The sequence below is a fragment of the Acomys russatus genome, chromosome 1 (assembly GCF_903995435.1).
Source record: "Acomys russatus chromosome 1, mAcoRus1.1, whole genome shotgun sequence".
Classification (NCBI taxonomy): domain Eukaryota; kingdom Metazoa; phylum Chordata; class Mammalia; order Rodentia; family Muridae; genus Acomys; species Acomys russatus.
Window position 1 is genome coordinate 9,935,659 of NC_067137.1, and position 26,374 is coordinate 9,962,032.

Genomic DNA, 26,374 nt, shown 5'->3' on the forward strand with positions numbered 1-26,374 from the left:
CTCTTCTCTTCTTTCTTTCCCCTTCCTCTTCTTCCTCCTTCCATTCTCTCCTTTTTCTTCTTTTTCCTCCTCCTCCTCCTTTCTTCCCAGTACTGAAGATGCTAGGCAAGCACTCTACCACAGAGCCATATTCCAACTCTCTTTTTTTGTTGTTGTTGTTTTGTTTTGGTTTTCGAGACAGGGTCTCTCTGTGTTAGCTTCTGTTGTCCTGGACCCACTTTGTAGACCAGGCTGGCCTTGAACTCACAGCGATCTGCCTGCCTCTGCCTCTGCCTCCTGAGTGCTGGGATTAAAGGCGTGCGCCACCACGCCCGGCTCCAACTCTCTTTTTATCGTTTGATTTTGAGATAGACTCTCACTTGCTTAGAATGTCAGAGCTGGAACTCACTCTGTAGATCTGGCAAACCTTGCACTTGGATCCTCCTGCCTCAGTCTCACAAGTCATGAGTCTGCAGGTCTGTGCCATCAGGCCTAGCTTCAAACTGGCTATTTCCTTTTTTGGTTTTGTTTTGCTTTTTGAGACAGGGTGTTGCTGTGTAGCCCTGGCTGGCCTGAAACCCACGCTATAGACCAGGTTACCCTTGATCCTGTGTTAATCCTCCTACCTCTGCTTTCTACGTGCTAGGCTCATGGGCAGGCAGGTGCTACCTCAACAGTAAGACTGATAATTTCATTCTTGTTTGTTTGTTTGTTTGTTTGTTTTTTGATTTTTTGAGACAAGGTTTCTCTGTGTAACAGCTCTGGCTGTCCTGGACCCACTCTGTAGACCAGGCTGGCCTCGAACTCACAGCGATCTGTCTGTCTCTGCCTCCCAAGTACTGGGATTAAAGGCATGCACCACCACGCCCAGAGAGACTGGTAATTTCTTAAGGCAATGTTCCAAGCATAAAAAGGACGCACAAGTCCCAGGGCATTCTGCTGTCATGGCTGCCTAAAGGATAAGCCTTGCTCTGTCTCTCCCCCATCAGTTCTATGCAGCTAGCTGCGAGCCATTGGGCCCAGCAGTGTAGAGGACTGATCCCTATTGTGTTTTCATTCCTGTTTCTACATACCAGAGGTAGAAATTGTTCTACCTGCCTAGAATGTGGTAACTAGAAAGCCCCAGAGCCCAGGACCGCTTTTCCTCTAACATCCCACTGCCCCTCTGCAAATGTGGCCCCAGACCATGGCAGCTCTCACTCCCAGGCATTCTACTTCTGCTTGGCCTCTCTGTGACAAGTGGTATATTCCCAGCATTGCCGGATCCAGAATCCACATCCCTTCAGAGAGACCTTTGCTCATTTCTCTTCCTTACTGGATATGTCATTTAGGAGGTAAAGCCATGCCAATAGTCACCATGCCAGTAAGGCACCATTTCACAGCTGAGTGGCTAAATAAAAGCACTGACAATACAAAGTGTTCACAGGAATCTGGAGCAACTAGCTCTCTTACATACTGTTAGGACATAAATTAGTATAACTGTCTTAGAAACTGTTTATACCAGTCTACCAAAACTAAATAGATCCCTTCCCTGTTATATCCCATTCCCAGCACAAACATCCCAGAAAACTGTAGACCCATTCCAAATGTTCATGGCAGCACCATGTGTCATAGCAAAGCAACATTTTCCAAATGCTCATCAAAGCAAAATAGAGAAGTTGCAATATATTCATAAAGTGAAATATTATTCGACAATAAGAATGAAGAAACCACACCTCACACGATGACATGGAAGAATTCCATCCACATGCTTTTGAACAAACAGTTCTATGTGAGACTACATACAGCATATGCTTTCATTTGTGTAAAGTGCCCTGCAGCCAAAACTGTTATGTTCAAGGTAATAGCTCCCTTAGGCAGAGATACAGAGACTAGAAGGACTCAAGACAGGGGCTTCTGGGACTCTGGCAATGTCCCGTTTCTTGAGCTGGGTGCAAGATGCATATGTGTTTCTTTTATGAAACTTAATTGAACTATATATACTTTTATAATTTGTCCACCATACTGAGTGCATGATATATTTAAAAAAAGAAAAGTTTTAAAAATGCAGAGGCATGCAGTCAGCCACTACTTCCCGTTCTACCCCATCTTTACCCAGTAAAGTTCATTTTTAAGGGAAATGAGTTGCAGATGCAGAGGGCTGTGTCGGCACTGCCTCCAAGGGGAGAGTAGTTCACTCTCAACATTCCCAGAGCCAGGAGTCACAGAGGCTGCTGGCATATTACCTTAGGGGAGGTAACAACGAGAAGATAAGACATGTAATGACTGAGAGTCCTTCAAAAGGGGCTCACTGGTTCCCCAAGATGATCTCCTAGTATCTGGATCATATGCTCTGGCTGCGCACACGCTCGGCAACTGGTGTGTTGGATTTGCACCATGAAGACAATAGGTGAAACTCATAGGAGTTTAGCACCAGGTGGACCGGCCGTTCCTTTCCTACATCAGGTGCCTACATCAGGGACTGAGCCTCTAAGAGTACAGCATCCCTGCTTCTCTTGTTGCTAAAACATGGTAGTTGACCCTCTGAAACACTGAAGATGGGAGAATAGAGCATGCCAGAGCACTAAAATTCTTGGTGACGCGCGTGTGACAAACCTGAGGTCCCAATCTCTACAGAGTGAGGGGACTGACTGGGTGGCCTCTGAGGGTTATGAGGGTCCCTGAGCTAGGGTTGAGGCGAGAGTTCCTTCTAGGCTGTGGGGAGAGATAGTGGTGCGCCACAGAGGGGCAGATCATCTGCTAACCACAGAGGTACGATACTGACCTCGAACTCTTCCAATCATACCAAGCAAATCCCCAAGTGTGTATTTTGAAACCTGTTGATATTTTCAGGCCACTCCCACAGAGCCCAGATGGACATCGCCAGGGCTGAGTGGCACATATCCCAAATATTCTCCACAGATACAGATGCGTGGGTGTGCTTTCGCCCCCGCAGGGAGCTCCCATCTTGAAGTGATAGCTACATGACAAATATTCAAATTGAGTGGCCCAGGTTGAGAAAGCCGAGAGCATCGGAGGTTCTGAGTAGATGACTCAGTTTTGAGGATGAGACGTCCTAAAAGATGACGGTTTCTACCAGCAGAAGACTCAGCGATGTTCTAATGCGGAGGGTGTGCACAAAGGATGAATCAGACCAGATGTGGTTTGCAGCCTAATCTGGGAGTCAGGGTACAGGGATGTCGGTGTGCATCTTATGCACTCAGGGAGAGTCTGGCAAGGAGTACACTCTAGCACAGATATGATGGCTGAGGGCTGAGATGTCTGTGGTAGGAGGCGGGGACCCAGAACAGCCTCAGGTGTCCGGAGAAGGACACCAGGCTCACTGGGCTGACTGCTGCCTATGTTGCCTTGCTGACATCAATCCAGTTATGGAAGACTGTTCTTTCTTCCTGGTATACATTTCTCCCCTTTTTCATCTCTAATGAAATCCTCTGCACAATTGCTCTGCATGAGCTCCCCAATTTTAGCCAAGATACAACCTGTTTCTGACCAATTAGCAGTACAGAGATTGTTATGGTAGGGCTCTGAAAAGGTCATGTTTTGTTTTCTTGATAAAAATACCGATTTGGCAATGTAAACTTTTCCCTTTCCCTCATTCTCTTGGCCTGGGACTAAAATGTGATGGTTGGAAATGAAGAGGCCATTTATGATCACTAGAAGAAAACCAGGGATGGCAGAAGAAGGAGGTAGGAGGAGCCTTAACTGCTAATGACTCTTAACAGCACATGCATGGGAGCAGATCACCTTTGTCCAGACTTCTATGATGTGAGGGGCAACAAATCCTTACTTATTTGACACTTAAGTAACCCAAGGTAACTTGCAGCTCACTTTCTTGCTAGCTCAGATTGCCTGTTTCTTCTTGGTACAAGTATAACTTGGTACAACTGTAAAAGCAAAGGCAAGACAGGCCGGCAAAATTCACCAAAACAAACAAAGAAAGAAAGAAATCAAGAACCAGTGATTTAAATAATAAAGAGATTTATCATGAGAAGTGACCGGAAGTGCTGGGGCATGTCCACCGCAGGGCCTGCCTGGTTGGCTGTCTTCAGTGTGAGCAATCACTCTGCAATTCCCCACGGTCAGTTGTGCTTTCCTTCTGCCTCTCTTAATGAAGCACAAGATGGCCTTGGTAAAGGCAGGAAGGAAAGGATCCATGGTCCTTGTGTTTTGTTCCCACTAAAAACAAGAAGCGCTTCCCAGCAAGGCCCCTTCTGCCTTTGACTGACACATTGGTTGGTCAGAGGTGCTTCTTCCTACCTTAGCTTCTGAGAAAAGGCTAGGAGATCACCAACAGGGATGGACGGATGTAGGAAAGCCAGTGAGGACCAAGGAAGACACACAGGGAGGGAGGTGTCCTGTCCAAAGGAATCACGTGGGCACAGAAAAGGAAGGCTCCTGGGACAGAAGCCCACTCCACCCCATTGCACCCCACCCACCCTGGAGTTTCTCAGAGAGGCAGCTGCTCTAAGTCTGAAGACCATAACGCTTCCTGTCTCTATACATGCCCCCCTCCACCCTCCCCCCCCCCCCCCCCGGTACCTACTCCTGGGATGAGTGAGTGGCTTTGGCAGAATTAGGTCGGTGAGGAAGAGACAACAGGCCAGGTGGGTGAGGTCAACTGATGACAGATTTGTCTAAGGTGAGGAAGCTACAGAGATCTTTCTGTACCCTACACCCACACAATAATGCATTCATACGCGTTTCCTGTTTGCAAAACCCTTTGGATAGACGTGACCGTGCCCAGTCAGTGGAGTAGATCCATACATGGTGTCAGGCTCACACAGCACAGACAAAGGCATTTGCTCCAGAAATCTGGGGCCTGCACAGCCCAGTCAGGATCATCATATATTGGGCAAGGGCCTTGGATGCAGAGACACTCGGTAGGTTACTCCACTCATCTGTGCCTTCCTTGGAGTTTTGCTGGCCAGGTAACCAGCTTCTCAGTTCTTCAGCCTTGCTCCCTTTGTCTGGACAGTGATGTGCTCACAACAGACCTCTTTGGCTTTCCTGGGATGACAGGGGGGGACTGGGAAGCCCAACCCCTCTTTGCAATCCAGAGGGCTATTGAGGTGGCCTCAGCAGAGGCTGCTGACAGTGTACAGAGGGCAGACTGCTCCCATCTCTGACTACACCTGAAGCGAGAGTGGGCTGCTGCAAAGGCCACAGCTTCCTCACTGAGTGGAAGTCCAGGCTGGGACCATGGCCAGGCACCTCCCCCACTCCCTCCAGGCAGGCGGTTGCTAATGGCTCTCCCCACAAGCTGGTTCATTAAAGATTTGTTCTGTGGGGTTGCAATCAAAATAAACAGAGGGCCTGAAAGCCAGGGAACGAAAACCAATTAAGAAGGAATAGAGATGGAAGGAGGTGGGGGTAGGAGAAGAAAGAGGCCTGGGCCTTCCAAAGACTCAGTTCCCATGGCAGCCAGCTTCCAAAATAGTCTGGGAATGAAAAATAATGAAAGCCACCGGGGAGAGCAAGGCCGGCCTGGCAAGAGAGTCCCGACCTCAGGATTGGCTAACTCTCCCTACCCACGACTCCCAGAGGGCACCTGGTGACCTGGTGACCTGCCCCGCCCCCACACTATCTCCTTCTTTTCCAAAATTGTGACTAGCTTGGATGGACCCTCTGCCTAGCTTCAATTCAAAGAAGCCACACTCAACCTCCACCTCGTGGGTGGCAGGAGAAACTGGAAAAGTATGAAGGACAGATATGTGGCTGTCTGAAAGCAGCCGGGAAGCCTGTAACAGGAAAGGGCCTTAGTCTAGTGGGCAGAAGTCTTCCTGAAGGAAGGTGCCATTCAGACTGAGAGCTGAGGTCTGAGTAGGGAGCTGGTTCAGAGACAATCAGAAGTCTCTACAGGAGGCACCAAGACAGCAAGGCCCCAGGAGAGGAAAAGTTGGGGAGTAGAAGAAAGAAACAGTTTGTAATCCAAAACAGGACCTAGGCAGGAGGATCACATGTTCTAGGCCAGCCTGGGCTACATAGTGAGAGCTAGGCAAAACAAAATCAATCGAAACCATCAAGCCAGCAGTTCAGTATAGCTAACAAAGATTGGTCGGGGCATATTCTGTGCCAAACCTCATGCTTTCTTAGTACTGAGAGGCAAGAGCTCCCGGATGCTCAGAGTCAAGGAGCCAAGCGCACTGCATTGACCTGTGGACCAGCTATCTCTTTTGTCCAGACTTTCTGGGGGAGCCCCAGCTCCCCACCCTTTTCTCATCTTAGTATGAGAGAGTTTCCAGAATTTCTCTGAGGAGGGGCCACTGCCCGCCAGGAGCACAGCCAGTTAACCATCTCCAGATCCACTTCTGCTCCGGGCTCTGTGTCATTGCTGCGGCAACAGGAAAGCAGAGGACCTAGCCAGTCCACTTGTAGATGCCAAAAAGGAACAGCTGCCAAAATGAAGTTAACCTCTTCACACCCAGCCAAGAACATTGTGGGGTGTAGTTCTCATGCCTACGAGGAGCATCCCAGCACAAGGAGGCTGAGGTAGAAGGATTCCAAGTAGCTAGCCTGAGCTAGAGAGAGAGTGTAGCCGATGTGAGCTACAGAGAAAGACCATAGCCTGAAAACAAAAACAAAACGCAAAAAGAAGCGAGATCACCAAGAATAATACTCGTCAGAAGACCAACCGCTCCAGCCGGGCCTACTCCAGAGAGACCCAGACCCTCGAGTGAGTTGGCAGGGCAGAGAGCATCTACAGGAGTGTAGGCTGCGATGGACGGGAGGTCGGGCGCCGATGAACTCAGTTATTCCCAGGGCACCAGCTTTGTTCCCCAAGAAACCCAGCTCATGGCCAGCAAAGAGCCTACTGGACCTCAGATGGACCCGAGAAGGCAAAACATAACCATTGTCGCCCACGTCACTGAGGCCACTGGGCAGTACAAAAGGGACATGGGCCAAAGCATACTGGTCTGAAGTCCAGAAACAAGCAGGCCGCCTGTCCTGTCTCCAGATGGAGTAGAACTACAGTCGGGTTGATTGGGGATTTGCTTGTTTGTTTGTTTTAACTTTTCAGTTAATTCATTTCCTGGGGGGGGGGGCTAGGAGGAGGGAGATATAGCACAGTGCACTTGTCGGGGTTGCTTCACTCCTTCGATCATATGGATCGGGAGATTGAACTCAGATCATCAGGCTTGGTGGTGAGAGGTCACACAACGTCCAGATGATAGGGCTAGGACAGACGCTCCCATGAAAGCTGACCACATAATCAACTCTCTATGACCTCATGCCAATGGCTTTTTGTCTGAGCCTCAGCGCCCTCAGCAGTAAGTGAATATAACAACACAGACAGGCAGGGCAAACTAGGCACTATTGTTTCTTCCTCCCCTAGGCTTCATCTTCTTCACCTGTAAGATGGGATGGGGGCATCTTGGGTTAAGTGTACACAACCATGAAAACTGAAAGGACTGCAGATGCATTCACAAACACCTGGTTAGAGAAGATGCTAGAAGCTATCCTCCTTCTGGTCCCTCTGTCCATTCCTTCCTGCTCAACACTCTCCTTGCCTGCACAGCCTCTTCCTGAGGGGCCACCGAGAGGAAGAATGCTATGGAGGCTTACTTAGAGCAAGCTTAAGAAACCAAGGTGACAATGGTGGCAGCAGTGGTGACTATTTGCTCTTTGGAAGGAGTATTTTGTTTTAAGTTTTGTTTCTTGAGGCAAGGTCTCACTCTGCACTTTAGGCTCCTCCGAGACTCACTTTGTGGCACAGGCTAGTCTCAAACTCATAGCAATTCTCCTGCCTCAGCCTTCCAAGTGCTCGACTTATAGGCTTGAGCCACCATTGCCCAGCTCAGAAGTTAAGACTATCATTCTTGAGCTGGAGAGATGGCTCAGAGGTTAAGAGCACCGACTGCTCTTCCAAAGGTCATGAGTTCAATTCCCAGTAACCACATGGTGGCTCACAACCATCTATAATGAGATCTGGTGCCCTCTTCTGGCGTGCAGGCAGAATACTGTATACATAATAAATAGAGAAGTCTTTTAAAAAAGAAAAGAAAAGAAAAGAAAAATTATCATTCTTCTTGTGTCTGTTCCCCTCCATCTCTCATCCCTTTACAGCTTGAGTAAATGTAAGTGACAAACAGGGGACTTACCCAGATTCTCTTGGTTTCTAAGTACCTGGATTCCACAGAGAGGTCTTACTCCAAGGCTGCCAGTCCTGCCTCCATCCCCAGTCACTAGCAGGATGACTTTCAGCCCTTAGCTCCCATCTAGGGCTAGTGTGAGAAACCTGGGACTCGAGTGCAGCCAAAATGCTAGGGCTGCATCCTGGGCTGTGATGTCAAACCATGGCCAGCTGTGTTGGTTGCCTAGGACCACCTGCAATGAGTGGGTGAGGTACTCAATGGCAGGCCCTCTGAGGAGGATGGGACACTCAGCCCTGGGGAGGTGACACTCGGTGGTGAGTTTGAGAGTCAACTTGGACATTTTCCCTAACCCCCCTCCACTCCTGCCATTCAGGACAGGAAGAAGGCTTGCCCTGTCTCACTGGCTTCAGGGAGATTCCAGAGGTGACTGGTGAGTGCTGGAAGCCTGCAAGCCAGTTCTCATTAGTCACTAACAGGCCCATTGTTTGTTTGTGTTTCTAGGCAGCAGATCTGCTGATCAGGCTAAACCTCTTCTCTCTCCTCACTCCTAGACAGAACTCTTGATGGGAGTCTTGCCGGGACCCAGAAGTGGATCCAAGTCCAGATCGGAGCGTCCACAGTCTGCCTTGATACACTGAGTGCTGCTGTTTGCCTCTTGGGAAGGGTGTGGGCCCTGAGACCAGCCAAGCAAAAGGAAGCCAGTGTGGCAAGCAGGCTTCCTGCTCCAGCTAGGAAATGAACAAACACATAGGTCAGCGGCCACAGGCCATATTGTGTAGAGTGCTCACTGTGTGTCTGGCCTGGGCTGGCCCTCACAGGAACAGATATGGCCCCAGAGCCTTACAGGGCAGCCCTGTGAGGGACTGGTGGCTGTCCTCCCTGCTTCCTTTGTGGGTTTTCTATCCTTCTTGGCTTCCTCTCTCTCTCTCTCTCTCTCTCTCTCTCTCTCTCTCTCTCTCTCTCTCTCTCTCTCTCTCTCCCCCCCTACCTCTCTCCCCTCCCTCTTCCTTCTCTCTCTTTCTTCTCTCTTCCTCTCTTTCTCCATCCCTCATCTTCCTGCCATCTCCACCTTTGATGCCAGGGCAGATGCAGGGGAGGGAGGGTGTTGGCCTCTTGGTGTCTCTCTCTGTTAAGGAAGAAAGACCCCTGAGCTGTTAGGAGCATGTTGGACGACTGCAGATATATTGGGCTAAGAGAAGGGCAGTGGCCTGTTGACTTGACTTGTCTGTCTGAGTGGGGAAGCCCTCTCAAGAGGGAACATTTGGTGGCGTCCTGCTTCTGAACATGGCTAACACTAATGCGAGCAACGTTGTCAGGGAGTGTCAAATCGCACAAGGCATGCACCACCGCGCCTGACCAAAAAAGTTTCTTGATGCCTCTTTCTTTAAGGGCGAGAAAGGTCCCTCTTCACCTATCAATCAGCAGAAAAGGAGGACCCAGCTTTTCTCATATGCCCCCAAAGATCACAAACCCCAAAGCAAGATCCTCCAGAACTCTTGCATAGACAAGGGAGTCGGCCTTTTATATAGGGTCCTGGGCAAGTGTGAACACTTTTATTTGTGCTCAGTGTGAATATACCTGCTTTCTGGGGTCAGATGACAGGGTTGCTGTTAAGTGTGCAAAATAGATTTTTCTGCCTAGGGAGGTACACACTGCCATGTTCAACTGATAGGCCCATGGGTTGCTTCTGTCTGGATGGAGTTACATACTGACTCCAAACCCCTTGTTCAGTTGATAGGACTATGAATTGCTGGTCTAGATGACCTAAGACTACAGTGAATTCCTGCTCTTCACAGAACTTTGTGGGGAAGGCAGCTTTATTACTTCACGTCGATACAGTAATGGGGACCAGGTGTGACCACGAGAGGCTCCCATGAAAACTGCCTCAAAGACCAGCTAAGAACAAGCTACAATCTCAAGGCAGTTGATCTGTGGATAGGTGTGCTTCCCAGGAGCTTTTAAGAGTCTTCTTTGACTAGCTTTCTTAGCACCATTTTCTCATGATCTTTAAAATATATATATTGCATTTTTACTTGTTTTGTATGTATGAGTATCTTTCATACTTTCACAAAGAGAGGTTTGGTATAGTAAAGGCTAAATTTTCTACCACTTCTGTCTGAACTGTATGGCTTTCTACAAAAATTCCTCCCCAAAACCTGGCATATGGCACATGCCTTTAGTCCAAGTATTTGGAGGCAGAGGCAGGCAGATCTCTGTGAGTTTGAGACAAGCCTGGTCTATGTAGAGAGCTGTAGGACAGCCAGGGCTATGTGGAAAAACCTTGTCTGACTCCTGCCCCATCCTCTGAAAATGTCTGTGGGACTCAGCAACCTGTGTCGAAGGAAGTTTGTGTTCCAGAGCCAGGAGAAGAGCTTTGGCATAATTTCCCTGTGGAAGCAGCTTTAATCCCAGTCCCCATGCACCTCTAAATATTCAATACCAGTCTGAGCACTTGGCCCAGTGAGCACATGTTTTCTGCATAAGCGTGAGGGCTTGAATCCGGCTCCCTGGCACTCATGTAAAAGCTAGGCATGGTGGCAATGCACCTGTAGCCCAGCACAGAGGCAGACGAGCAAGACCCTAGAGCATGCTCACAATTGGTGAACTTCAGATTCAGCGAGAGACCCTGCCTCAAAAAATAAGTGGCGTGCATTAGAGGAAGATACTCCATGTCACCCTTCAGCCTCCATAGGCGTGCACTTATTCCTCCTCCTTCTCGCCACAGCACACATGCAAGTACACAAAAGCAAACATGAGTTTAGTGAAGCTAAAATAAAGAGAAGAAAGCTGAAGGCTCCTTGGTGGGACCAGATGTGATATGGTGCTGAAAGGGTAACTAATCCAACTCAGTTGACACTCAGTGACCGCTTTGTACTGGAGTCTATTGCGAATGCTCGCCCAAAAAAGTTATGGTCCATGTCTTCCAGGAAAATCAAGCATTGTGGATTTCAGATCACGAGAGGAGGTGTTCAGACTATCAATGTGGAGGTTGTGTAAGAAGACAGAAATAAGTAAAATTCCATGGTGGTGTAAGAAAATGTAATGATTGGGGGCTGAGAGATGGCTCAGAAGTTAAGAGTGCTGGCTGCTCTTCCAGAGGTCCTGAGTTCAATTCCCAGCAACCACATGATGAATCATGGCCATCTATAATGAGATTTGGTGCCCTCTCCTGATGTGAAGGCAAAAAAACTGTGTACTAATAAATGAATCTTTGGGGGGGAAAAAGTAAAAACAGAAAGAAAATGGAATTGCTCCCATCCATAGAACAAAAAGAACTCCACAAAGACAATCTCTTCTTCCTGAAAATGCACATTCTATCACCTAGCAGTAGCATCTCTAGATGCATACTATAGAAAACGGGATGGTAAAAACATTGAATCCTGTTCTCTATGTAACATCTAAAATGTAGGGATGTCTGTGTCGGAACAAAAAGATGAACAACTAAGGTACACTCATTTGGTGAAATACTATTGCTGTGGTGTGAGTGTGGTTCATGTGTCAAAAGGTTGGTCCTCGTTATTGTGCGGCAGGACGTAATGAAACCTTTAAGGGGCGGAGCTTAGTGGGGCTTGATTAGGTTGTGGAGATGCCATCCCAGAAGAGATTTGGATAGCTTCAAGGCACGTTGAGTTAGTTCTAAGAAAAGATGATTGTTTAAAAACAAAGCAAAAAGAAAAAAAAAGATCATGCAGACAAAACACTTGGGGCTGAAGGGATAGATCAGCAGTTAAGAGTGCTTGCTGTTCTTATAGTGGACACGTTCAGTTCCTCTTAGCCAGGTGGTGTGCCACCCGTAACTCCACCACTGTGCTCACAGACAGACACACAGACAGATGCACATGCACATTTAAAAACAAAATCTAATATTTCAAATTTGATCTCTGTTCCTTGTTCTGGCTTCTTAGCTGAATAAGTATTATCTCTACCTCTCCCTCTCTCCTCCCCCTCCTTCCGCTCTTCTCTCTCTCTCTCTCTCTCTCTCTCTCTCTCTCTCTCTCTCTCTCTCTTTCTTTCATTTCTACCACTATGATGCCATCCACCCCAGAGCCACCACTAGAGCAGAGTTGGTCCCAGCACTGGGCCCTCAAACCCCAAGACCTTTGAACTAAACCCCGGACCTCAGAGATGTCTTTACAATAACGGGAAAGACTAAGCAATACAGGCCTGCATAGTGCAGAGTGAACATGTTAGAGCCGGATGAGTCCACATGGAAAAGTCTAGAGATGTGTTTTTGTATCACAGCAACAAAAGCTGCAAAAAGACAGTTACAATGAGATTATGGACATAAAATTTAAAAGACACAGAATGGTCTGTTGTCTTGTAGAAAGTGAGCCAGTGCAAGGACATGAAAGACATCTATTGACTTCAGAACATTGTCTATGGGGACAGAGAGGGGTATAAAAAGAAGAAGGCTGGCCATGGTCCTACCTGTGCCTTTAGTACTTTACATTTGTTTATTTTGTGTATATAGGGGTGGGAAATGTCTAAAAAAAAGTAAATTACTGGGCTGGCCAGAGACATTCTAGAGCTGCATACTACAGGGGACATAGACTTCATACAATGGTTTGCATACAATAAACAGAAGCAACAACAAAACAACATACTCTTCAAGGACAAGAGGATTGAGTTCCAGAGTTCCTATATTTTGCCACCTATACCTAGAGACTGTTGAAAGGCAGAATCTTGTTGTTGTTTGTTTGTTTGTTTGTTTTTGAGACAGGGTCTCTCTGTGTTAGCCTTGGCTGTCCTGGACTTGATTCATAGACCAGGCTGACCTTGAACTCACAGGGATCTACCTGCCTCTGCCTCCCAAGTGCTGGGATTGAAGGCGTGTGCCACCACCGCCCAGCTGAAAGGCAGAATCTTTTTTAAAAATATATTTTATTAATTTATTCATATTACATCTCAATTGTTATCCCATCCCTTCTATCCTCCCATTTCTCCCTCCCTCCCATTTTCCCCTTACTCCCCTCCCCTATGATTGTGACTGAGGGGGACCTCCTCCCCCTGTATATGCTCATAGGGTATCAAATCTCTTCTTGGTAAGCCCGCTATCCTTCCTCTGAGTGCCACCAAGCCTCCCCATCCAGGGGATGTGGTCAAATATGGGGCAGCAGAGTTCGTGTGAAAGTCAGACAAAAGGCAAAATCTTGAAAACGAAAAAAATCATATTCACAGGACTGTCGACCAAGAATTCTATACCCAGCAAAACTTTACTTTAAAATGAAAGTGCACTTAGTATATTTCCAGATAAGCAAATAGAATAGATATCACAATGAATGTAACAGAGTCAATCTAGCCACAGATTCTCAAACTGAATGTTTTAAATCTCCTTACAAGAGATTCATGAAAATATATGGCCCCAAGGGGGGGGGGTGAAGAAAAAAGGCAAAATAGTTGTATCAGAAGAAAAAACAAGTGAAGGAAAGCTGGCACAGTGTCTTGGTTTCTTTCCTTGCCGCTATGGTAGACTATTCCGACAGAAGCGATTGAGAGGGAGTCAAGCTTCATTTCAACTCACTCCACAGTCCACTGTGGGGGGAAACCAAGGCAAGGGGAGCACGAAGCAGCTGTCATATCACATCTACAGTCAAGAAATAGCAATGAATATTTTGCTAGGCTCAGCCCACGCTCTCCAACATCTGAGTCTGGATTAAGCCCCAACTGCACACCCAGAAGGCCAGTTCCCAAGAGCTCTGGGTTCTGTCAAGGGGACAATTAGCACTGATCAGCACAGAGAGTGAAGCCTTAGCAGGAAAAGCATAGCTCAAGGCGAAAACTACACTTAAAGTATAGAGGAATAACACATTGCCACGAAATACATATAACTCACAGTTTTCTCTTTGACCATTTATAAAACTTTACTGTGTACTACGTACACATCAGAAAAAAACATTTAAAGTAAAAGGACTAATAGACAAGAGCACAGAGCTTAGTGAACTAGAAGATGAGGGTAGCAAATATCAACAAATCTAAAAAGCTAATTCTTCAAAGAGAGATAGGGCAGCACCCAGCATAGTGGCTCGTGGCCGTGATCCTGGGACTAAGCAGGCTGAGGCAAGAAGATCAAGTCATTAAGAGGAGCCTGGCTACATGAGACCCTGTCACAAAACAAGCAGAGCCAGCCAGCCAACCAACCAGACAAACACAGAAAACAGAACACACAAGTCTCTGGCAGGCAGGCTTGACATCAAAGGAGTAGCGGTACAAACGACAATCTGTGGAGCTACCTTGCTGTACCATTCCTGATCCCCAGCCTTCAAAAGTCTTTTGTGGAACTGGGAGTGGTAATACCTTTCTGGGATCCCAGTCTTCGGGAAGCTGAGGCAGAAGGGTCGGGAGTTCAAGGCCATCCTGGGCTACATAGCAAGACCCTGTTCCCAGAAACTATTAAAAAGAGAATACTGGGGGCTGGTAAGATGGTTGAGTGCATAAAAATACTTACTGCCAAGGAGTTTGGACCCCAAGATCAACATAATGAAAGGAGAGAACAGAGCCCCACAAGTTGTATTCTGACATCCACACACATGTAATAGCATGTATATGCATGTACGTGCATAAGTAAATAGACACTAAAGGGTTTTTTTTAACCCGTTATATATAAAAGGTCTTCTCTCTTGTTCATACCACTATTTGAACTATTATTGTTTGCCAAAGTCAACAACAATCCTAACCAACACTATGGCCTAGGGCAGAACTTGACTAGCTCAGGCAGGATGGGGAGCTATGGAGAGCAGTGGGCAGATCCCGAGCCATGGCTGATCGAGGGGTGTGGTTACAGAGCTAACAGGTGAGGCCATAGTGTGGCCAGGCTGAAGCAGCTCCCTGGGAGGGCAGCCAGCAGAACAAGCAGTGACCACCCGAAGCGGCTGACTGCCATGCCTGCTTCCAGTGGCCTACCTGGTCTCCCTGTTGGCTGTGCCCAGGATCCCTCTTAAAGGGCAGGTCTGGGACTAAGACATCCTGAGGAGGAGTTTGTGTACTAGCTGTTCATCTGAGGATCCTGGAAAACCCCACTCAAACAAGCTGACGCACTAGAGGCAATGTGTATACGCCTCTTGTGATGTTGGCTGCACATGATCCCATACTGCACCTCCCTGAAAGAGCTGCAGATTCTATGGTGTGAGAGAAATGGCGGCAGCAGGTCTTATTTCCCATCCTCAAACCACTCTATGTAAGACAAAAGAGGTCTCCAACACCTCCCTTGTAAGTCTTGTGACTAATACTTTCTCATTAGCCCAAACCTGGGCATGTATCTTTTCCAAGCCAAGACTAAGCCCAGCCAGTTGGGAGCCACCCTTTGAGCTACGACTGAGTTGAGCTGTTAGATCAAATTATTGAGCTTCATTCTCCTTATGTATAAAGAGGATGTGACCATCACCTCACCTGTACCGTTTTCAGACAGCGTAGATAAGATCAGCATTTAGTCTCTGAACACGGTGCCTGGCACACTCTGAATTGGCCAGTTATTAACAGCTATGAGCACTGACACTGAAAACTAGGCCTCTGGTCCCACTCCTGACATGAGAGAGTTGAGCCATGGCCCCAGATTTGAAATGAACGTCGATTAGCACACAAGTCAGTCTAGGGCTAGCTCCAGAGAGATGGGAAATCAACCTAACCGTGACCCTCAGCCTTGAAGGATAAAGTGAAGCTATGTGTCTGCCATACACACAAGGGCCCAGGGAAGTCTACAGTAGCCTTAAAGATGAAGAGGTATAAATGCTTCTGCTCAAATGGCACCCTTTGCAGGGAGGGAGCCCCTTCTGCTTTGCAGCCTCTGAAAGATCATGTCTGGGCCCCTGCCGCAGAACTGGACCATTGAGCGGCCACAGCAAATGGAGAAGAGTAGAAAGGCTGTAAAGTCCCCTCCAGCTCAGTTCCTGGTGGATAGTGGGGTCATATGCCCTGACAGGCCTTTACCCATGGGGGAAAAATCTTTCTAATGGCCCTGAAGAATGCCTAATCTGACAGCTTGTTTAGCAGATTATGGGGCCTGGCTTTGATCTTTCCTAAGCATAATGAGTATGGCTCTGGGGCCAATCAACAGTCACTAATTACAAGAATAGCCAGCAACAGGGGGCTTTCCCAGGAATGGGGTCCTCTGCTTACAGAATTGGAGAGTGGGGGTGTTTATGAGTGAGTCAGACCCAGGGGGAAGCTGTGGGCTGTCAGGTCATGGGGACTAGCCCTGGGGTCACGCTGGGAAAGTACTGTAAGCTGGGCCTTCAGATGCCACATGTGACACTTGATACCACTCAGGGACTGGACAGGGAGTCATGGGCCCCAATCCTCGTGACAATAACCCAATAGTGAGAACATAGTCTTGACTCAGTACAAACAAGCGTGTGGCACAAGGCAACAAGGAACTGAAGCCACCCTGACCTGCAGCTGGTCCACTCGTGGAAGGCAGGAACCTGCCTCTGACTTACTGGCTCTGAGATCCCAATTCTCTCTTTCTTTTCTAAGGTCCCTGGAGATGGAGTGAGAGGAAACTGGGGCTTAGGCCCTGTGATTCGTCATCCTTAAGAGCCGGTGGGAACCTAACTTGAGCTCCTACCTGAGAACTGGGGCTTAACAGGGGTGTGGCCAGAGAGAGACAGTTGGTTGCTCTGAGTTAGAGGGGCCAGAAGTGGTGTGGCCTATGGGTGCTCGCTGTAGACTCAGTGTACAAATAGCTACATCCAGCCTGGGATGCAGTTCAGCTGGCACAGTGTTTGTGTTGCATGATGTCAACCAGACCTAGCCACGCAAGAGTATAATCCCAGCACTGGGGAGGTACACACAGGAAGACTGGCGGTTCAAAGTCCTCCTCAACTATATATCGGGTTTGAGGCCAGCCTGAGCTATAGGAAGTCATGTCTCAAGAGGAATCAGCTCACAGCAGCCTCTGCTACTCACAAAAAAGCCACGGGACCTTGGGTTAAGGGCGTGAGCTCCACACGTCTTTGCCTTACATGATTTTCTTTGTTATGACAATACAGATAAAATTAATGGGACTTTTAGTTATTTTAACTTGAAATAAATGATGATTGTATTTATTATTTATAATGATCATATTTATAAACTCTTAAGTGTATATACTAAGTATGTATACACTTTTTTTTTTTTTTTAGACAGGGCTTCTCTGGGTAGCCTTGGCTGTCCTGGAACTCACTCTCTCTCTCTCTCTGTAGACCAGGCTGGCCTTGAACTCACAGAGCTCCACCTGCCTCTGCCTCCAAAGTGGTGAGATTATAGTTGCATCCCACCACTGCCCAGCTAGAAGATAACTTTTTAAATAAATCATTTAAAGCCAGGTGGGGTGGCACACACCTGTAATCTTAGCAGCACTGGGAAGTGAAGGCAGGGGGATCAGGAGCTCAAGGCAAACCTGAGCTACTTGGTAAGTTTTAGGCCAGCAATATATGCTCTTCACCTCTGAGCCATCCCTCCATCCCCAAGTGTATTTTTGCAGTCCAGCATCGGTCAGAGGCCAGCAAGGAGAGGGTGATGAACCAATATGGAATGTCTTCTTTGGACACCATCTCTGTAAGATCTCACTTCATAACATGGAGGGAAATTTTTTTTGGATTTGGTTTTCTGGCAAGAACGGCAGAGGCTGAAGTATTTTCAGTGGCTATGAGCATTTGGTCCTGTTTTGGTCTAAGTCTTCCATAACCTCATCAGACACCCACACCCACCCTGCTGGTCATATACACTGAAACACTCTGTTCTTTGAATTAGAACTTGAGCCTCAGGGTTAACATCCCTGAGTCAATTAGCATGTTCCTTCTCTCCCTAACAACTATAAAACTGTAGAAAGAAAGGAAGGAAGGAAGGAAGGAAGGAAGGAAGGAAGGAAGGAAGGAAGAAAGAAAGAAAGAAAGAAAGAGAAAAGCTTTTCAAATGAGTATCTTTGTTCTAGTTATATTTTACTGCAATTCGTAACATATAAGTTGTTCTGAGTTTAAAATTTTGAATTTTTTTTTTTTTTTTTTTTACAATATGAACTGAGCGTATAATGATTAAAAAGCAACAACTTCTGTGTGATCATTTAAAAGCAAGGAGCCAGCTTTCCAGCCCCGGAGAAGCAGAAGCAAGGAGCATCTTTGTGAGTTGGAGGCAACCCTGCTATACACAGTGAGGTTCAGGCTAGCTGGGGCTACATAGTGAGGCCCTGTGTCAAAACAAAGCAAAACAAAAAGGAGAGAGAGAGAAAGAGAGAGGGTGGGCGGGGAGGAAGCCTTACTGGAGAGGATAAAGATGCTGAAATTGTGGTGGTGGTGGTGGTGGTGGTGTGTGTGTGTGTGTGTGTGTGTGTGTGTATGTGTTTGTGTGTGTGTGTGTGTGGTGGTGGTGTGTGTATGTGTGTGTTTGTGGGGGGGTGGGGGGGGTGGGGGTGTTTGTGTGTGTGCTTGTTGGGGGAGTTGGGTGGGTGGGTGGTGTTGGTCTTGGTGTGTGTGTTGTGTGTGTGGTAGTGTGTGTGTAGGTGGGTGGTGTTGGTGTGTGTGTGTATGTGTGTGGTAATGTGTGGGTGTGGGTGGGTAGGTGGGTGGTAGTGGTGTTGGTATGTGATGTGTGTGTGTGGTGTGTGTGTGTGTGTGTGTGTGTGTGTATGTGTGTGTGTGTGTGTGTGTAGGACTACCAGGCACTGCTGTGTGCAGAACCTATACAGAGCTCTGGAATACATGGCTGAGCTACACAAGCATGATTCCTGTCTTCATGAAGCTTGCAGTCTTACAGGAGACGTGACACTAAACACAACAACTCACGGATGGATCAGCAGCACTGTCTTAGTTTTCCCCCTGTAGCTGTGACAAAACTTAAAGGACAAAGGATTGAGTCTATTTCACAGTTCTAAGGTGTCAGCCAGGGCACAGAGAGGCCACCAAACTAGGCTTAAAAGGTGAATGATTGTTCCTTTTCATTGCCTGTCCATTTTTAGACATTTCATCAACTCATCCTTTTCAAAAGATGACATATACCCAGAAACAATAAAATAAATAAATAAATAAAAAATCAACTTGCCAACACACTCTTGCAGTGTTCTTTGCTACATTCTTGCTCCATGCGCTCTTTGACCGCTCTAGCATGCCAGTGATGTCATCACCTCCCTTTTATAGCTGAGAATGGTCATCACTCCAACATGGTCGGACAAAAATTGTGCCTTATTGTTGGGAACTTAGAAGCACCTACTTGTAATTCACAGCTACGCTGTGTGACATTTTAGGGTGGGTCTTACATCAGTCAATGTTGACTAGAGGAACAAACCAGTGAAATTAATATTTAACTGGGTCTCGAGGTCTGAATGTGGGAGTGGAACCTCAATATCCCAAGGATGGAGAATGGATATGCCAGTTCAGGGAACACGTGCATCCGTCACCTGCCCTTTTGTTCTGTTCAGCTCTCACGGGTTGAATGTCTTACCATGTGGATGGGGGCAGACTTCTCACAGTCCTCCAAAAGTACCCTTTTATTTTATTTTATTTTTTCAAGAACACTCAAATGTAGCAGTCGATGACTGACTTTATATCAGTATCTGACTAATGTTGACTTCATGCCCTAGTATTTAAGTCATAGAAAATTAGGCTAAGGCTAGTAACGAGTAATGGCTTGTTACCCAAGCCTTTTACTCCTTGGATAAAGGATCAGTTCTTAAGAAGAGATTATTGCATTTTAGCTGGAATTATGACCTCACTGTTGACTTTATTTGGAGGTTAAACATGGCTTAAGATGCATATTGCTTGGTGGTAGTGGACACACCTGTAATCCAAGCACTTGGGAGGCAGAGGCAGGTGGATCTGAGTTTGAGGCCAGCCATCTTTAGCGTGAGTTCTAGAACAGATAGCACTACATAGAGAAACTGAGCCTGAAGAAGAAGAAGAAGAAGAAGAAGAAGAAGAAGAAGAAGAAGAAGAAGAAGAAGAAGAAGAAGAAGAAGAAGAAGAGGAGGAGGAGGAGGAGGAGGAGGAGGAGAGGAGGAGGAGGAGGAGGAGGAGGAGGAGGAGGAGGAGGAAGAGGAGGGAGAGGAGAAAGAGGAGGAGGAGCAGCAGCAGCAGTATATTGGTATGAAGTTGACAAGGTTTTGGTTTGCAATGGTTAGCTTTATTTTTGCTTGCCTGGGCTTAGGGAGACCCCCATAGCTGCTAAAACATTTTACAGTGTGTCTGCCATTAGCAGCTGAGTACATCCATTTGGCTCCTGACACCAGGACCCAACTGATCTTGTTGAATTTCAGTTTGCATTTGAGTGACTTGGATTTCCACTGAAATATAGGTCAAGCCTACAGAGAAGAGTGGTCACAGAGTTCTTCCAGGATTCTGGGGCTCCCCTTATGAGTCTATTTCTCAATATATGAATGAATTGACCCCCAGTGCAGATGAATAGGTCTTAAATAACAAAACGACAAACCCAAGCATTTTAATCTCCTTAAGCTTCTAAATTTCTTCTGCATTAAACCAAAGAAGGTGAGTACTTACCATTGTCTTAGTTAGGGTTTCTGTTGCTGTGATAAGACACCATGACCAAAGAAACTTGAGGAAGAAAGGACTTATTCAGCTTTTGCTTCCATGTCACAGTTCATCATCAAAGGAAGTTAAGACAGGAACTCAAGCAACGCAGGAACTGGAGTCAGGAACTGATGCAGAGGCCATGGAGGAGTGCTGCTTACTGACTTGCTCTCTATGGCTTGCTCAGCTTGCTTTCTTATAGAAGCCAGGACCACCAGCCCAGGGACGGTCCTACCCACATGGGGTGGGCCTTCCCCCTCAATCACTAGTGAAGAAGATACCTTACAGGCCTGCCTAAAATTCAATTTCTTAATTGAGGTTCCCTCCTTTCAGATGACTTTAGCTGTGTAAAGTTGACATAAAACTATTCATCACATTCATGGTAGATAATCTTTTGATCCATATTTCAGCCAACCAACCAACCAACCAACCAACCAGCCAGCCAGCTAACTGAACAAACAAACAACAAACCAGCCAACCAACTAACCAACCAACCAACCAACCAACCAGACAGACAGCAAACCAACTGGCCAGCTGGAACCCTTCCCAACCAGCTAAGTGGAAGCATCAGCTGCAGCCTTTGCTCACTGAGCCCATATCAATGCATTTTGCCTGATGAAACTTTATGACCCTTGTGCCCCAATTACCTCATGCCTTTAATATCTTAGCATATTTGTGTTCTTCCGATTTCTGCCTTGAACAGATTAGAAAACACAAGTCATACTTTTGAAGTACAGTGTGCTTTCCTGTGCACCACTCTGTGTGCCCCGGCTTTTTAGGAACTTGAATGCAATTACAGATCTAGAAGTACGGCAACTGTTTCAGGATGGATCACTCCTTCCTTGGGCAAGGAGCCTTCGCCCCCACCGCTATGGAGAAGGAGGCCACTTAGGAGTCACACCCCATTCACTGTCAGGAAGCAGTGAGTTAATGAGCTCACGTGGGCTTAGCTTGTTTTCTCCATTTTATTCAAGAAGGAGTTTCTCATGGCAAAGAGGGAGGGACAGAGGAAAACTGGCACTTGGAACAGCGGAGGATCCGAAATCTCTTGATCTGCCAAATTCAAACTGGAAAAGCAGGAAAGTTGGTGACACACCATTCAGTCCAGCTCCAAGGACCTGAGGACCAGGATCAGTGATGTCCCCTGGCAGGAGAGAATGTCTCCACTCAGCAAAGACAGGGCAAATCTGCTCTCCCTGCCTTTGGGCTCTACTCAGATACTTATCAGAACCATCCTCCACCTGGATGAGGACCATCTTCTTAGCCTCTATTAAGTCAGGTGCCAATCAACTCTGGTAGCACCTCATGACACACCCCAGAGGATCCGAGCTCATGCATAAAATTCTCCAAGTGGTATGCAAATAGCATGCAAATTGGGAGTAAACTCTATCAAATTTTACAAATGATCTGTGTGACTAAAAGACCTTTCCTCAGACTCGCTCCTAGCTCTGCACATCTCACATCTTGTTTCTCTATCAGTCCCCACACTCTTCTTGCACCAAGAACCATAGGACTCGCACCACCACATCACCATGGAGGTGAGAGTTCTCCAGGAAGCCATTCCTCTGGAATAACGCCTATAACTAACATCCACAGAAGTGAGCAAGGGCTGTGCATGAAACCATACGTGCAGCTCTAGCATCCTGTTTGAAGTCATCCCGCTCCTCAGACTCCGCAGTTCTGGCTCAGGTTTTGGTAAGTTGGAGCCCCTAAATGCTCCCAGTTCCAGGACCATCTGACAGGAGGGAAAATGTGACAGAGGGCAAGTCAGAGTAAAACCAAACAGTGGCTTTTAATGACTATACTTGGAATAGCACTTCTGCAAACGTTACAAAAACGCAAGGCATTGTGAAAGCATTGCTAGGGCCTGCCCCCAAGCCTTGGATGAGGGGGTGAGAGGCCAGTAACTGCTCTGCACAGGAGCATAGTCCTTAGAGATGAAAGAAGCCCAGAACAGGGTAATTACGAAGGTGGGGACCTCAAGGCTGCAGCCTCTGGCACAATTATCTTAACAAGTTAAATTAGCCCCAGATAAACCTACACCTAATAACTCAGGGCTGCTTGTGCCTGGAGCTCCTATTTAGGAGGACTTCAAAGCCCCAGGCAGGGTCACTAGAGGTGGTTATGCCCCCCTCCCCACCCCCCACACTTGTGAGTGTAAGGCTTGCACAAAGGTGGAGGGCCTGAATATCACCTCTCCCCAAATTCCAAGATCCAAGATTTGTTTATGAACACACCTAAAGGTGTATAAACCCATTTGTAAGCCTGTCACACCCAACACCAATGTGTGCAGGCACACCCTGTACAGGTGCACGTACACTTGAGAGCTCTCTCTCTCTCTCTCTCTCTCTCTCTCTCTCTCTCTCTCTCTCTCTCTCTCTCTCTCTCTCTCTCTCTCAAGACAGAAGGTTACTTATGCGTATGGGCCTGTGCATCTGTCATGTGTATGCAGGTGCCCACGGACGCCAAAAGAGAACATCAGATCCCATGGTTTTCCAGGGTCACGGGTGGTTGTGAGCTGCCTGATGTGGGTGCTAGGACCCAAACTTGGATTCTCTGGGAAAGAAGCCAGACTGGTAACTGCTAAGCCATCTCTCCAGTCTGCACCTTCCACTCTTACGAGCCATCCCAAGACACAGAACCAGATTTCCAACAAGCCTCAGGAGGAGACCATTCCTCTGTCGGGGAAGGAAGCGGCACAGGCAGAGAGAGGGAGCTGCTGTCCCCCACACTGTCCCTGTTGTTCCCTGTATGCAGGCTGGAGGACATCACAGGGCAGGGTGCTAGCTTTCTTCTTCACATTTACAATGGCACCAAGCACCAAGGACTGCTGATGTCTTGTGCTTCTGTTCTTTGGTCATGTCTGAGGCACAACTTATCTCTCACCCACGCCAGAGACTTGCAACAGCATTGGAAATATGGTGGGCCCTTCAAGAGAGAAGCAACTGGGTCATGAGAACACAAGCCTCAGGAGGAGGAGTGCCTACCTCAAGAGAGAGAGGTAGTTTCTCATAGAAAAAAAAACCTAGTTATGTGTGCATGCCTCACACTCCTTGATTGCGCTCCCACCATGTGATGCCATCAACCATATTGTCACAGAACACTCTCACCGGAAGCCACACAGAGTGGGTTGCTTGATCTATTGTGGAGCTTCTGAGCTTCCCAAACTGAAAGCTAAATAAAGCTCTTTTCTTTGTAATTTATCCCGCCTCCCGTATTTTGTCATAACAACACAAAACAGACATAAATTAAAATTAAATTAAATATTTTTTTTAAAAAACCAGACTAAGCTGCGGCTGGAGAGATAGTTCAGTAGTTCAGAGCAGGCATCCTGCTCTTGTTGTTGAGGTCCCAAGTTCAGTTTCCAGCACCCACTCAGGACAGTTCATGTCATGTGTAACTCTAGCTAGTTCCTAAGGATCTACACTCTCTTCTGAATTCTGAGGGCACCCGCCCTCATACATGCACACTATGGAAAGAAATCTTTAAAAGGAAAAAAACAGACTAAGTTATATCCTTTTTTTCATTATATTCATTTATGTATACATATATATTATAAAGTGTGTGTGTGTGTGTGTACATGCATGTGTGCGGGCACACAATGTGGGGGTCAGAGGACAACTTTCAGGAATCTCCATGGGTCCCAGGGATTGAACCCAGGTCATCAGGCCTAGTGGTAACCCCCCTGAACTGATTATGACATATTCTAAGAAACAAACAACCACGAACCAGACGGGAGAAAAGGATGATCCGTTAGGATCCAGGAACTCTGTATTCATAGCTGTGATGGCCTGAGCCCAGACCTTGCCCACTCTGCATGGCACTGCCTGGAAGACTGTCTGACCGCAGCCTCCACTCAGGAGGAGTAAGAAGAGCACTGGGAGGACCGTAGGGAAGCTGCGACGTCCCTGACCTCGGGTCTCAGGCTGGCTAAGGTCATGCTCTGCCTTTTTGAGGCCCTGAGAACCAGAGACCAGTCCCCTACCCCCCGCCGCCCCCCCTTCAGCCTTAGCTTCTCTTGTCCAGGGCAGCTCCAGTTCTAGGACCTTGATTAATGAGCAAAGGATATTCTAAAATATCAGCTAGAAGTCAAGACCCTGAGTTCAAGATCTAGGGTGAGGAGAGTGTCAAGTTAGGAAGGATCACGGCCTAAGCACCTCTGGCTGAGGGAGGGGGACAGGCTCTGAGCCCCAGACCAGCCAGAGCTGCCTGGACCAACCATAGCAGGCCTTCACAGCTCTTCCGCTCAGGAAAACCCTATTCTGTCCTGGGCCAGGGGGAGAAAGAAAACAGGAAACACATGTTCTTACAGGGAGGCTGAGCACCCAGACTCAAGATGCCCTCCAGGGCGTGTCTGTGACCTGCACAGGGGTTCCCCACCCCACCTGGGACCTGCGCTGACCAGCCCTTGAAGGAGAGATACATATGTCAAACTTATACAAAACCACAAATACTTTAGGCAAGATATTTGTGCTCCTACCAATTCCTGTGTAGCCTTGAGCAAGGAGCTCAGCCTCCCTGAAAACACGGAGGTAACTGTTACCGTCTTTGCTTCGCCCTCCTAGCTGGCTTTGCAACTGCAAAGTGCCACACACGTAGAAACAAGTGAGAATGCCAAAGAGTGTTTTCTCACCCTCCCCACCCCTTCCTGCAAGTTCTAAATCCCTGGACACCTCCTGGTTGCCCCAGAGGAGTGACTCACCCGTGACAGTCCCTCTGGCATCCATCCCTTGCTTCTCCTTTGTCAGAGCCTGGCATTCTCCTCCTCAGGTGTCTGGTCATCTTGTCACAAAGTCACGAGCACCTTGAGGTCTGGCAGCCAGGCTATTCTTTGCGTTCTTCCTTTGGTCAGCAGGCAGGTGTGTAAGGAAACCCTGGCTGGAGGTACAGGACCTGGTGAGGCCATGTCACGAGGGGCCTGAACCCCACCCACACCTCTCTTTTCCTTTGAGCCAGTCCTGACTGATGGGGACTTTGGATTTGACCAGTGCAGTTATTGGGTCCCAGGGGAGCACGGCCTGAAGTGGTACTCTGATGTGTCCCTGCGCTACCTGTGGCCCAGGCAAGGGGTCTCAGGAAGCCTTTGCTGATCCTGCCCTCAGCGGCCCGCAGCTTCACAGCCCCAGCCTCAGGTCTGGTTTGTGCCCCCTGTGCTACATCTCGGTGGCGGGGGGGGCTAGGGGGCTAGGGGGGGGGGGGGGGGGGGGGAGGCAGATGCCTAGGTAGGTTCTAAGGCCTTGTAGAAGAAAGAGATTTGGGAAGCCCTCAGGATGCCTAAAGTTTTGGGAGGATGGTGTGTACAGCAGCTCGTCAGGAATATCCACTTATGAGATCTATTTTCCCTCAGGAACATCCATGGTCTTGCTCTCTGTGCCACTGTGGGAGCCTAGCCTGGGACCAGTAACTACTAAGCAGCTTAAAGAAGAGCTAAGAACAACTGTGCAGGGGGGGGCACACACCTTTAATGCCAGCACTCAGGAGGCAGAGGCAGGTGGGTGTCTGTGAGTTCAAGGCCAGCCTGGTCTATAGAGTGAGTTCTAGGACGGCCAGGGCTACACAGAGAAACTCTGTCTCAAAAACAAACAAACAAACAAACAAAAAAGGACAGTCTAAGAGGCCTCCTGGGGAGGAAGCACGCCAGGCTATGCGCTCAGCTCTATATGCAGGATGGAACTGCTGAAAGTATGAGGATGGACCAGTGACCCAGTCCTCACCGAGGGAACAGGACCTAAGTGGTAGATGGTAACATCCAGGCCATGGAGGTGAGATGAGCTCGTACCTCCTATCTGCCCCCTCCTGTCTGAGTACTGG